A 13,220-nucleotide genomic window follows, 5' to 3' on the forward strand; every position below is an offset into this window, starting at 1 on the left:
GACTGTGTTTGACTATCTCTCTGACTTAGGTAGTAAATAGGAAGGGGTTAATTTTGTCTGCATGAAGTAGTATTAGTAAATTCTAAATAAAAAGCATGATTTAAAGATGTATTGGTTCTCATTTGTCTAAGAATGCGATGCTGTTCATGTCTTTTCTATGTTGCAGGACGAGCTCAATGATGCACTGTTGACGGGGGAGTACGTCAACAACACCTCACATGAAGAGCCCATGCAGTGGATACTGGCTCCATATCAATATATATTTTATCAAAATTTCTACTTCAAAATAGACTTATTAGATTTGAGTTAGTTAGTGTGAATATGTTTGTTTTGATGATTTGGCATTCAATTACTTCAGTTTTAATTCATAGCATAATTTGGAATTATTATTATTTTTAAAAAAAAATTGGATTTTTTCTTTTTTTTGTGATTTGAGAGAAATGCTCATAATGTATAATTGTATTCATTAAATGAATCTGCGTTTCCTCTGTTGCTTTCTCACCATATGTAATCTTTGTGTGGCACTACGGATGATAGTTTAGCATGTTTAGTTTATAATCAGATTCGCGATTATTTGTAATCAGACTTGTCTTTGTTTTATTGCATCATTAGTTCATGATGCAATCAGGGGGAATGTAAGGAAATGACAACTTTACTGTAATCAATCATCTAGATTTAACACACATTTCAAATAGTCACTTGATTAACTGATAATCCTTCATATTCAATTCATATTAAATAATCCTATTCTTGCATTGGATTCACTGACTGCAACACAAGGCAACAAATTACCCTTTGGGGTCCGTGTGCTCTCTTACACACACCTTACCTATTCTCCCCCTTAAAAAAATGTTGTTGGACAATCAGTCGGTGTCTGTGTTCTGAAGACACAATAAACGGATCGAATCTAGTTCCTTCTTTTGTTCTTAATCATCATTACCCAAAGTACTACAAAAGGTATTTACACAACTGAACTATTTCAGTGCTGGCTCGCTTCATGATTGAGAGTAAATCGGGTTTTAGAAAGTATCAGTCAGATACCTGAGACTTAGGACTGTAGCGATCACACGATACAATTTGCTAAGCTAAATGGCTACCTCCATGTCCCTACGGGATCATCAACAATTGAAGAAAGCTCACAAAAAGATCGTTGACCTGAAAGATGATAATCGCCGACTTTCTGAAGAGCTGAGAAGGAAGGAGGACCTTCTCCAGCAATCCCTGGACGTTGCTTACAAGCAGTGTCTCCGGATCTCATCGCTGTCAGCGGCTCTCCAGGCGAGGCTAGCCGCTCTGCTGGTGCCTTTACTGTTCCCCTGCTGACAGACACCACAGCCTTTCCTCTACTCACGGCTGCCTGCGCTCCAGCGGATAGACGTCCTGCATCTGGCCACTCAGCCCAGAGGAGGCGGCTCCTGAGGGATGCGGTGCAGTGGCACCTGTTATCCTCCCCACCAGGACCGACATCACCCACAGTCCCCAGACGGAAGCAACGGCGTCTTCCAACCGGCCTCCACCCCCAGACAGCAGGCAACAACGCTTTCCTTTCCCAACGCCACCATTGCTGGGGTGACGGATAAAATCCCAAACGTCCTGGCCCACTCACAGGTAAATAAGGTTGTTATTCACTTGGGTACAAAGGCCACCTCCAAGCAACAGTCTGAACTTTTAAAGCCGGATTTTACGCAGCTTTTTAATCAACTGTCCCTGTTCCGGCTGAATGTTTTTATTTCCGAGCTGTACAGTGAGCTATGGCGAGGAAAAACTTCCTTTTAGAAGGCAGAAACCTCGAGCAGAACCTGACTCATTGTTGACGGCCTCCCGCTTTGACCGGCTGGTCGGAAGGATGGAGTGGGTAGACAGATGAGTGAGGGAGGATATAGTGAGAAAAAAAGAGAGTGTAGGAGAGTCCATGGAGGTGCTGGAGAGAAGTCGGGATCTGATGACGTGGTGAAGATCCTGGATCAGCAGCAGCTCTGGAGGTGGAGACCTGGGGCTCCGGGAGAGAAATAAAAAGGTGTGTGCAGACCACTTTTAAGGACCTTTTATGACTCCGTGGTAGCCTCTGCTATCCACTACGCTGTGGTCTGCTGGGGAGCAGGCAGCACGGACCGGGACAGGAAGAGACTGAACAGGCTGGTCACGATGGCCGGCTCTGTCCTGGGCCGCTCGCTGGACTCGGTGGAGGAGGTGGGAGAGAGGAGGACACTCTCCAGACTATCCTCCATCAGGGACAACGCTCTCCACCCACTGCACCTGACCGTGGAGGAGCTGGCCAGCTCCTTCAGTGGCAGGCTCAGGCACCCCCAGTGTAGGACGGAGCGTTATAGAAGGTCCTTCATCCCAACTGGTGTCAGGATATTTAACTCTCTACTTTAAATATCCTGATGCTAATCCGTAGTGTGTTTTTCTTCTTGTGTGTTTTTTATTTTATTTTTTTCCGTTTTTATTTCTATTTTATTTTATTTTTATTCTATTTTATTTTGTTAATAGTGTCAATTTCTAATTTTGTAAATAATTTGTATATTTTTAAGATCGTTTTTATTTTATTTTGTATTATCTCTTTTATTATTTCTTTTTCCTTGCACTTTATCTTTTTCCAACTGCGCTGTTGTGAAAGTGTGTTTCCCCTCTGGGGATGAATAAAGCTTTTCTATTCTATTCTATTCTATTCTAAACTTCACAGGTGATGAATGTAATGCAGAAAAGAAGGATATACAGAGCTCGGTGTCTAAAACTCCTCCAGCATTCTCAGCCTATAGCAGCTAAGATAAACACTTAAGTTAGTTATAGGCTTTATCGAAAAAAAGGTTTTAAGATTGTTTTTAAACATAGAGAGGGTGTCTGCCCTCCGGACTGAAGCCGGTAGTTGGTTCCACAGCAGAGGGGCTTGAAAACTGAAGGCCCTGGCTCCAAATCCACATTTAGAGATTTGTGGTATAACTAATAGATCAGAGTTTAGGATCGCAAGGTCCTAGAGGGTTGGTAAGTTTGGATTAAATCTTTAATGTATGTTGGTGCTAGACCATGTAAGGCTTTATAGGTCAGGAGAAGGATTTTAAATTGTATTTGTCTAAATTCTACGGGAAGCCAATGTAGGGAAGACAGCACAGGGGAAATGTGTATGAGTCCCCTAGTGGGAGCATATAGATTGTGAATAGTATTGGACCAAGAACAGAACCTTGTGGGACACCATAGCTGACCTTAGTGTGTGTCGATGAGAGGTGGTTGACATGTACATAGTGCGTTCTATCCGACAGGTAAGATTTAAACTAGTTAAGAGCAGTTCCACGTATGCCTATATGGTTTTCTAGCCTCTGTAGAAGTATTTGGTGGTCGACAGTGTCAAATGCAGCACTGAGATCTAGAAGAACAAGAACTGAAACATGGCCCTGATCAGAGGCCATCAGTAGGTCGTTACTAACTTTTACCAGGGCGGTCTCTGTGCTGTGGTGTTCCCTAAAACCAGACTGAAACACCTCAAATTGATCATTGTCCTGGAGATAATCACAGAGCTGACTTGTTACCACTTTCTCCAGAATCTTTGAAAGACAAGATTAGAGATCAGCCTATGGTTAGTGAGAACCTCTGGATCAAGAGTGTTTTTTTTAAGCAGAGGTTTAATTACTGCAACTTTAAAAATCTGGGGCACATAGCCTGATGTTATTGACAAGTTAATAATGTCAAGTATGAAAGTGCTAAGTAAGGGGAACAGTTCTTTAAGTAGCCATGTGGGAATAGGATCGAGAAGACATGTTGCAGACTTTGAGGAGGAAACAACCCGGGACAGCTGTCGAGGACTCACTGGTAGAAAGGAGTCAAAATATGTATCAGTCATAGTGTCTGTGTCCGGTGAGGCTGCACCGGTTGTATTAGAAGAATCTAGGAGCTCTTGAATCTTTCCTCTGATAGTTACAATTTTTTCATTAAAAAAGTTCATGAAGTCACTGCTGCTGAGATGAGGAGGGATGGACTGCTCAATGGACCGATGGCTCCGTGTCAGCCTTGCTACAGTGCTGAATAAGAACTTGGGGTTATTCTTATTTGCTTCTATAAGTGAGTAATAGCTGGCTCTGGCTTTCCGAAGAGATGCCTTGTATATTTTTAACTTATCCTGCCACTCCTGGTAGAATTCATTATGTTTTGATGAATGCCATTTCTTCTCTAGTCGTCTAGAATCCTGTTTTAATTTACGTGTTTCCTGAGTATACCAGGGAGCAAGACTACTTCTGTTAACAGTCTTTTGAGTTAGTGGTGCAATTAAGTCAAGCGTGTTATGCAACGAGTCTATAGTGAATTTTCAGAATTTTATCAATAATCAATGCCACTTACAATTTTATTATTATATCTGGTGATTTTAATCTGCACATAGACAACCCATCCGACTCTATGGCAAAATAGTTTTTTAATGTAATTAGTTGCATGAACTTCAAACAACTTTACTCTCAGCCGACTCACAACAGGGGACACACTCTGTATTTAATCCTCACACATGGCCTGTCAGCGCGTGTGTCCTCTGTTGTTGACTTGGCTGTCTCAGACCATTACTGTGTGTTTTTTAATGTCACCAGTTTTATTCAACGGGAGACATCGGTGCGAACTGTCAGGAAACGCCATTACCCCAGAAGTGGCTGCAAATGTTATTGATATCTTGAGTAAGAACTCTCCAGCTATTGTACCTGCGTCCTGTGATTTTATCGTTGAACATGTTATGGATAAACTCAAATCAACAGCTGATCTTGTGGCTCCACTAACTGTAAAAAAGGTGCCTACTGCCTAAGCAGTAGGAGAAGTGAAGAAATAAAAAAACTGAAAAGAAATTGCAGGGTAGCAACATGGAAATGGAGAAAAAATTAATTAACAATAGATTATGAAATATACTGTGAGCAATTAAAAACTTATAATTCTCTCAGGAATGCAACAAATACCTATTTTTCTAATCTAATCACTGATTTATGATCAGGTAACCCAAAAGTACCTTTTGATACTATTGATCTTTTAGCCTGATTTTAACAGATGTCAAAACACTCCTACAGACTCCCTTTGCGAGGACTTTGCAGACCACTTCAGGGGTAATATTGATTCTATAAGATCTTCTATTTTATCTAATCAAAATACTTTTCTTAACACATCTGAACGCTTGTTGTAAAACGGATGAACCAGGAGTCCGTTTCCGTCGCTCCAACACGACGTCACGTCCGGGTCTTAATACTTTGCTTTATGGAGAAAAAAGGTAAATTCAGAGTGTAACGGGTCGTTTATTCGCCGCTTCAAGTCAAACAAAGATAAAAACCTTTACGATCGATCGGACACGCTCTTTGCCGGCAGCTTTACATATCAATAGCTCCGGGAAAGACGGTCCTGAACAATAGTAACATCGCTATATTTAACGCAAATTTGCGGGCCGAGAGGTCCTCCCCCTATCGCCCTATTGGTTCCCTCAAACTCCCTGTGTCACGATCTCCTGTGGAGAGCTCCTCCAACTTTGCTTCCTTTTACAATCATGCAAATGCTCTTCAGTGGAAGCTCCTGTCGCCTAAAAAAACTTGTTTTTATTCAGTTGAACGATTTTTTTTAAATAGCAATTTTATCTTTGAGAAATTTCAATCTGGATTTAGAACTAACCACAGTACTGAGACTGTGCTACTGAAAATTGTCAATGATATTGGGTGCAACTTGGACTCAAACAAGCTTACAGTTCTAAGCGCTGCTTTCGACACAGTTTATCACCTGATTCTTCCTGAGTTCTCACAGAAAGAACATTTCTCAAGTCTGGACACATGCTCCTCAAGGATCCATGACATTAAATGTGGTGTGCCTCGAGGTTCAATTTTGGACCCCGTACTTTTTAACTTGTATATGCTCCCACTGGGTAATGTCATCAGGAGGCATGGTATCAAATTCCACAGCTATGCGGTTGACACACAGCCAATTGATGCCTTTTTTAAATGTATTTTAAACAAAAAAACTTGGATAGCAGAAAACTTCCTACAGCTAACCCAGGACAAGACTGAGGTTTTTGTCACGATCCGATCAGGGCAGGAGACCCAGATGCGGAAGAGTCAATAATCCACGGAGGAAAAGTTCAGAAGAAAAGTCTTTAATAAATCCAGAGCGGTCCGTAATAGGAAGGAACAGGAACAACAAACAAAACAGGCACTCAGGACGAAAGCAGGGCACGTCTGGAGATCGGGGTCTCAACAGCAACTAAAACAAAAAGACAAAAGGACTCACGTGAGTAAAATAAAGCGCTGACAACGTCAGGAGTATCCACAGGATTTCCAAAGTTCAGATTCAAAGGCGAGGAGCGAGATCGAAGTGATAGCCAACCTGGTCTGGAAACGCAATACTCTGTTCTTCCGGGTAGAGACGCTCCTTATCAATGGGAAGAACCCACCACTTAATCATCCCCAGCCGCGCACCTGCCAGCGTCTGTCAACGGAAAACACAGGACACAATACAAACGGAAAACCACCTTCAAAATAAAACGGGAAGAACATAAACATGACAGTTTTAATTATCGATCCTAAGGCTGAGAGAGAATCTTTTATCAAAACTGTTTGTCAAAACTCAAAACCATCCAGTCAGGTTAAGAATCTGGGCGTAATTTTTGACTCTGAGCTCAATTTTATTCCACACATTAAACAAGTAACAAAAACAGAATAGTTTGCCGGAGGACCTGAGGGCCGCAGAGAATGTTAATATTTTTAAAGGCAGGCTCAAGACCCACCTATTTAATTTTTTTTGATTAACGTCTTACATTAATAGTGGTTTTAATGTTTTAATTTCATGTCTTTAATATTGGTTTTATGTTTTTATTTCATGTCTTTTATAGTGGTTTTATGTTTTTATTTCATGTCTCCAGTGTTTCCTCAGTAGGGGCCGTCTGTACTGGGGGCTGTGATTGGCTCTCACTGGGATGTCTCTGACTTGTGGTGCATAGCTGCTCGGCCTGGTGGGGGATCTATGGAAGTGCGCCACTGCTGTGGACACCCTCCCCTCTAACTGGCCTGTGATGGGTGCCTGGTTGGAGGCGTGCTGGCCGTGTCCGGTGACCAGTGCCCAGTTCAGACAGCCTGGTGTTTCCTGACCTTGCGCCTCTGTATTCAGCCACATGTTTTCACGTTTCCTAGATCTTGCGTCATCTGTGCGTCCGTGCGTTTGAGCGTATGGGTGTGCATCTGGGTGTGGTTTTCATGGGCTGGGGTTTGGTGCTGTGGGGTAGGGGTGGCTTTTAATCATGTTAAGTACTTTGTGCTACATTTTTTTAAGTATGAAAAGTGCTCTATTAATAAAGTTCATTATATTATTATTATTATTATTATTATTATTATTAATGGAAACCTATGATTCTGATTACATTGTCAATGTATTACCCACCCAAATAAATTTAATTAATTCTACATTTAATATGACACATTTAACATGGTGAGCTTACTTTATTTGTCAGCACAGGCTCATTTAATCTCTGGTGCAGAGACAGACTGTGACCACTAAGACAATCAGAAAGTGGACACCAGCTGTGGAGGATGCCATCAGAGACTGCCTTGAAACAACAGACTGGGATGTGCTGCTGAGGTCTCATGGTGAGGACATCGAGGGTCAGACACACTGTCTAACAGATTATTTAAATTTCTGCTTGGATGTTGTTGCCCCTACTAAGACTGTCCGCTGTTACCCTAATAATAAACCGTGGGTAACAAAGGAGGTCAAGGATGTCCTTAACAGGAAGAAAGTGGCATTCAGGAGCAGGGACAGGGACGCCATGAGGTCAGCTCAGCAGGGAGGCAAAGGACACCTACAGGAGGAGGTTGGAGGAGAAGCTGAGCCGAGAAGAAATAAGAGAGGTCTGGGATGGTGTTAAAACCATCACTGTACACAAGACCAAGGCCTCTCTGACTGCAGTGGACACGGTGGAGGAGGCAAATGGTCTGAACAACTTTTTCAACAGGTTTGAGCAGGTCACCTCACCCTCACTGCTGCCCGCCTCAGGACCTGCCCCACCTTCTTGTGCCCCCCTCAGCTCCACACAACCACTTCCCAGCTTCACCTCACTCCAGGTACAGGATGTACTTCGGAGGATTCGTCCAGGGAAGGCTGCTGGTCCTGATAAGGTGTCTGCTCGACTGCTAAAGACCTGCGCTGCTGAACTAGCTGAGCCACTCCAGCATGTCTTCAACCTCAGTCTACGGCTGGGGAAAGTACCAACTCTGTGGAAGACTTCCTGTATCGTTCCAGTCCCTAAAAAGACCCGACCGAGTGTGCTGAACGATTACAGACCGGTGGCACTGACTTCGCAGCTGATGAAGACACTGGAGCGGCTGGTCCTCAAACATCTCAGGCCACAAGTCCAGCACGCGCAAGACCCCCTGCAGTTTGCCTACCAGCCAGCAGTTGGTGTGGAAGATGCCATCCTTCACCTCCTGCATCGGACCTACTCCCACTTGGATAAAGGAAGCGGTTCAGTGAGAATCCTGTTCCTGGACTTTTCTAGTGCCTTCAACACTATCCAACCCACTCTGCTGCAGGACAAACTGACTAAGATGCATGTGGACCCTGGTCTGGTCTCCTGGATTACGGACTATCTTACTGATCGACCACAGTCTGTCAGGCTGAAGGACATCAAGTCTGACACTGTGGTGTGCAGTACAGGAGCACCTCAGGGGACAGTACTGGCGCCTCTCCTCTTCACCATCTACACTTCTGACTTCTGCTACAACTCAGAGCTGAGTCTCGTCCAGAAGTATGCCGACGACACTGCCATTGTTGGATGCATCAGGGACAACAGCGAAGACGAGTACAGGAGTCTGATACGTGACTTTGTGGACTGGAGTGAGAGGAACCACTTGCAGCTGAACACCTCAATGACCAAGGAGCTGGTCTTGGACTTCGGGAGGTCCAGGACAAAGCCACGTCCAGTGTCCATCAGAGGCGACGAGGTGGAGATAGTGGACAACTATAGGTACCTCGGTGTGTGGATGGACAGTAAACTGGACTGGTCCTGCAACACAGACCATGTATATAAGAAGGTTCAGAGTAGACTGTACTTTCTGAAGAGGCTTCGATCATTTAACATCTGCAAGAAGCTCCTCTGCATGTTCTACCAGTCTGTGGTGGCCAGTGTCATGTTCTATGCTGTGGTGTGTTGGGGTGGAAATGTGTCCAAGAGGAGTGTCAACAGGTTGGACAGGTTGATCAGGAGGGCTGGCTCTGTGGTTGGAATGAAGCTGGACTCACTGGTGACAGTTGCTGAGAGGAGATCACTGAATAAACTACTGTCCATCATGGATGATGACAGTCATCCTCTGAACACTGTCATCAGTGAGCAGAGAAGCAGAATGAGTGCACGAATGCTCCTACCCAGGTGCAAAACAAATAGACTCAGGGACTCATTCATCCCTCGGGCTATTAAATTGTACAATTCTGAGTTTGGGGGCAGGTGTGCAGTGAGAGTATCTGGATGTTCTGTTCCATGTTAGTCTTTGTATCCTTTGTCTTTGTTGTTTTTCTTTCCTTGACCTATGTTCTTTGTCTTTGTCTTTAGACTTAGATTGTGTCATCTTGTTCTTCCTCTTTATGTTCTTCTTCTTATTTTATTTTTTATGTATTCTTTTTTATTGTTTATGAAAAAATGCTGGCTATTGGTAAAAAACAATTTCCCGAAGGAGACCTCCTGAGGGATCAATAAAGTTTTACCTTACCTTACCTTTATAACCACTTTTCATTTTCAACGAGTTATTGGGTTTAATCATTTAAAATGGCAAGGTTCTGATGCTTAAAATCAATAATTATCGCAGGTTAATATCAATGACGGGCTCAACTCCTCATCTAGAGAATGTGAACTATTACTTAAAAAACTTCATAACATTTCAGATGAAAGGTTTATGCAATTAAACTTGCAATACTTAAAAATATTCCACATTTTACATGTCATTTAGACAATTTTATCACACCACACCATAGGAATACCGCTTGTTGAGGTCCAACATCTATTTAAGACACACTTAAATCAACACATTAGGTGCCCTTTAAGTTCTTACCCAGTCTTCCAAATCAACTATTACTTACCTACTTACCTACAACCTTGTCTCTAGTGGATCTCAAACCTATACGATTTCCAGTCCCAGGTTGATCACCAGAAGTATTGCTGATGGCTCCCAGTGTAGAACAACAGACCAACGTTAGAAGGACACAAGATCAATTAACCAAAAAAATAACATTCGACAATCTTAAAATAAAAACTAACGAACATACTGTAATGCATGCACACACAACGTTTTTTCATGTTAGTATTACAGTAGAAACTTTTTAGAAACGTATTATTCGAAAAAGATTAACAAATATAAATATAAATATAGATGTTTAAGTAATGCTACAGAATGTTAGAGGTAACTACATTAACAATTATTTCAAGTTATCAAGGATATTTTGCGGATTTCAATAAAGTTGCGAGCAGAACAACGTACATCCAGTTTTTCGTTTGTCTTTGACAGGCTGGCGAAGCCGCTGATAGGCTGAAGCTGTTTTACTAATAATAACGCAGAACTTTACAATGCAATAAAAACATTTCAGTTCCGAACTAATTATCTTTTTAAAATAACAAAAATGTGAATATTCCCCTTTTTATAACTCATTCTACCTGTCTGTAGTTCGGATCATACACACCTCAGTAGTTATTTAGTTTAATGAAAACTAAATAATTAATGAGTTGTTTATGATCCGAAAAAAAAATATGGAAAGCGAATTATTTCGTAACTCGAATGTTTGTATTGCATTGTATAGTTGTGCGTTATAATTAGTAAAACAGCTTCAGCCAATCAGCGGCTTCGTCACATGTAGGGCGGACACTTCCGTTGGTGTCAAAGTCACATGTATCGTCAGACCGGTGCTGTGTCTCAAATCGCATACTAGCGTACTAAAAGTTAGTATTTTTAGTACGTTAGTGTGTCTCAATTCTTAGTATGCGAAATTTAGTGCGCCATGCATACTAAATTGGCATACTAACACGCCCACAAAACTAGCACGGTTTGATGGACACTAACCATACTAAACAGCCGCCATTTTAGTGACGTTTTAAACGGAAGTTACGTCATATATAAATGCATATATGTGCTTATACTTAAATGTGTATTTTCAGCAGCAGTAGGAGGATAAACACGTCTTCGCTGCTGATACCAGCTTAAATATCTCGCGATTATTTCGATTCTCATATTTTTTCTTTATTTCTTTTTCCAAAGTTGCAATACGTGCTGCCAGCAGGTGTCGGCGATAGCGTTCAAACAGCTGCTTGAAACATCGTTAAATAGAAGTAGAAGAAGAAGCTGTCATGTGATTTCCGGTTAGTGTGTAGCTTCAGGGTTTGATTTGAGACATACTATCTGCGGAGAATTTGCGTACTAGTTAGTATGCATACTAAACTGATGCATACTAACTTCTAGCATACTAAGATTAGTATGCGATTTGAGACACAGCACAGGAATTTAAAGAACGAAAACTGATTAGGTTGACGAAGATCGTCATTTTGTCAATATTAATGTTTGATGTGTGGTAGAAACTATCGTGCAAAAGTTTTGTTGACCTTTCTATAACCCATAAAAAATATTTTAAAGAAACATTTGCATATGCAGCGTGTGACGTCATCATGTAGGAAGTGGGTGAAAGAAAATGTAGGGGGGGACAAAAAATGTACCTACAACGATCTCGATTCACACAAAAATATAGCAAAGAACACGATCTGGGAAATCAGCGATCAAAATATAGCATTTTTTATATATATATATATATATATATATATATATATATATATATATATATATATAACACGCGCATGAAAATGGCTCACTCATTTCCCAGATCGTTTACTACGCTTTATTTTTGTCCGAATTTAGTTGCCGTAAAAACATGGCGAAACTAGATATGCAGTTTCACATGCGCTCCCGGATCGGGCAGATTTCCCAGATCGTGTGATGACACGCCGCTGTAGGTACAAATTTAGTCCCCCCTACAAATTTAGTTCCCCCACTTCCTACGTGATGACGTCACACACGGCATATGCGAACGTCTCTTTAAAATATTTTTTATGGGTTAAAGAAACGTCAACAGAACGTTTACATGATACTTTTTACCACACATAAAACATTTATATTGACAAAAAGACGATCTTCGTCAACATAATCACTTTCCGTTCGTTCATCTCGACACACGTGACTTGAGACCAACGGAAGGGTCCGCGCTACATGTGACGAAGCTGCTGATTGACTGAAGCCGTTTTACTAATAATAAATTAAATACATTATACAAATGGAACAAATACAAATAAAATGACTCGTTCAATAAAGTGGGCATATGTACATTTAATAATTGATAAAAAAAAATCGAAATGAAACCTAAGTAATTACTGTGCAGTTGTGCCTTATTATTAAGTTTTCGATTTATTTTAAATCAATTAAATCAATTATTAAATGTACATATGCCCACTTTATTGAACGAGTCATTTTATTTTTATTTGTTCCATTTAAAAAAATCGAAACCTAAATAATTACTGAGGTGTTTATGATCCGAACTACAGACAAGTTATTGAAAGTGGATTATTCTAACTTTTTTTTTATTTGAAAAGCGAATTATTTCGGAACTCGAATGATTTTTATTTCATTGTACAGTTGTGCTTTATTATTAGTAAAACAGCTTCAGCCAATCAGCGGCTTCGTCACATGTAGCGCGGACCCTTCCGTTGGTCTCAAAGTCACGTGTGTCGTCAGACCAGGAAATGAAAGAACGGAAAGTGATTATGTTGACGAAGATCGTCTTTTTGTCAATATAAATGTTTTATGTGTGGTAAAAAGTATCATGTAAACGTTCTGTTGACGTTTCTTTAACCCATAAAAAATATTTTAAAGAGACGTTCGCATATGCCGTGTGTGACGTCATCACGTAGGAAGTGGGGGGACTAAATTTGTAGGGGGGACTAAATTTGTACCTACACCGCATCGACTGTAGACGGATGTGCCTAACGCGCCGCCATCTTGGTACAGTATCATCAGAGGCAGCGGCGCATTAGCAACTGCAGGGAAGGAGGTCCTTCTTAATCTTAAAATACAATTATTCGCTGAATTTTGATTTTCGAACGGTTTAGTTAGTTAAAAACGCCAAACAAGTAGCTATGATACAGGGTGCTTGGATAATAATAATAATAATAATAATAAAAAGATTCCTTCTGATAA

General features: G+C 41.2%; 1 protein-coding gene across 1 annotated transcript in view; it reads right to left on the bottom strand.

Annotated features, from left to right (window-relative positions):
* LOC148071390 (uncharacterized) overlaps positions 1–13,220 on the bottom strand; it is a 74,321-nt gene that overhangs the window by 26,301 nt on the left and 34,800 nt on the right. The gene's annotated exons all lie outside the window — the stretch shown is intronic.

This window comes from Callionymus lyra, chromosome 9 (assembly GCF_982586985.1).
Source record: "Callionymus lyra chromosome 9, fCalLyr1.hap1.1, whole genome shotgun sequence".
Lineage (NCBI taxonomy): Eukaryota > Metazoa > Chordata > Actinopteri > Syngnathiformes > Callionymidae > Callionymus > Callionymus lyra.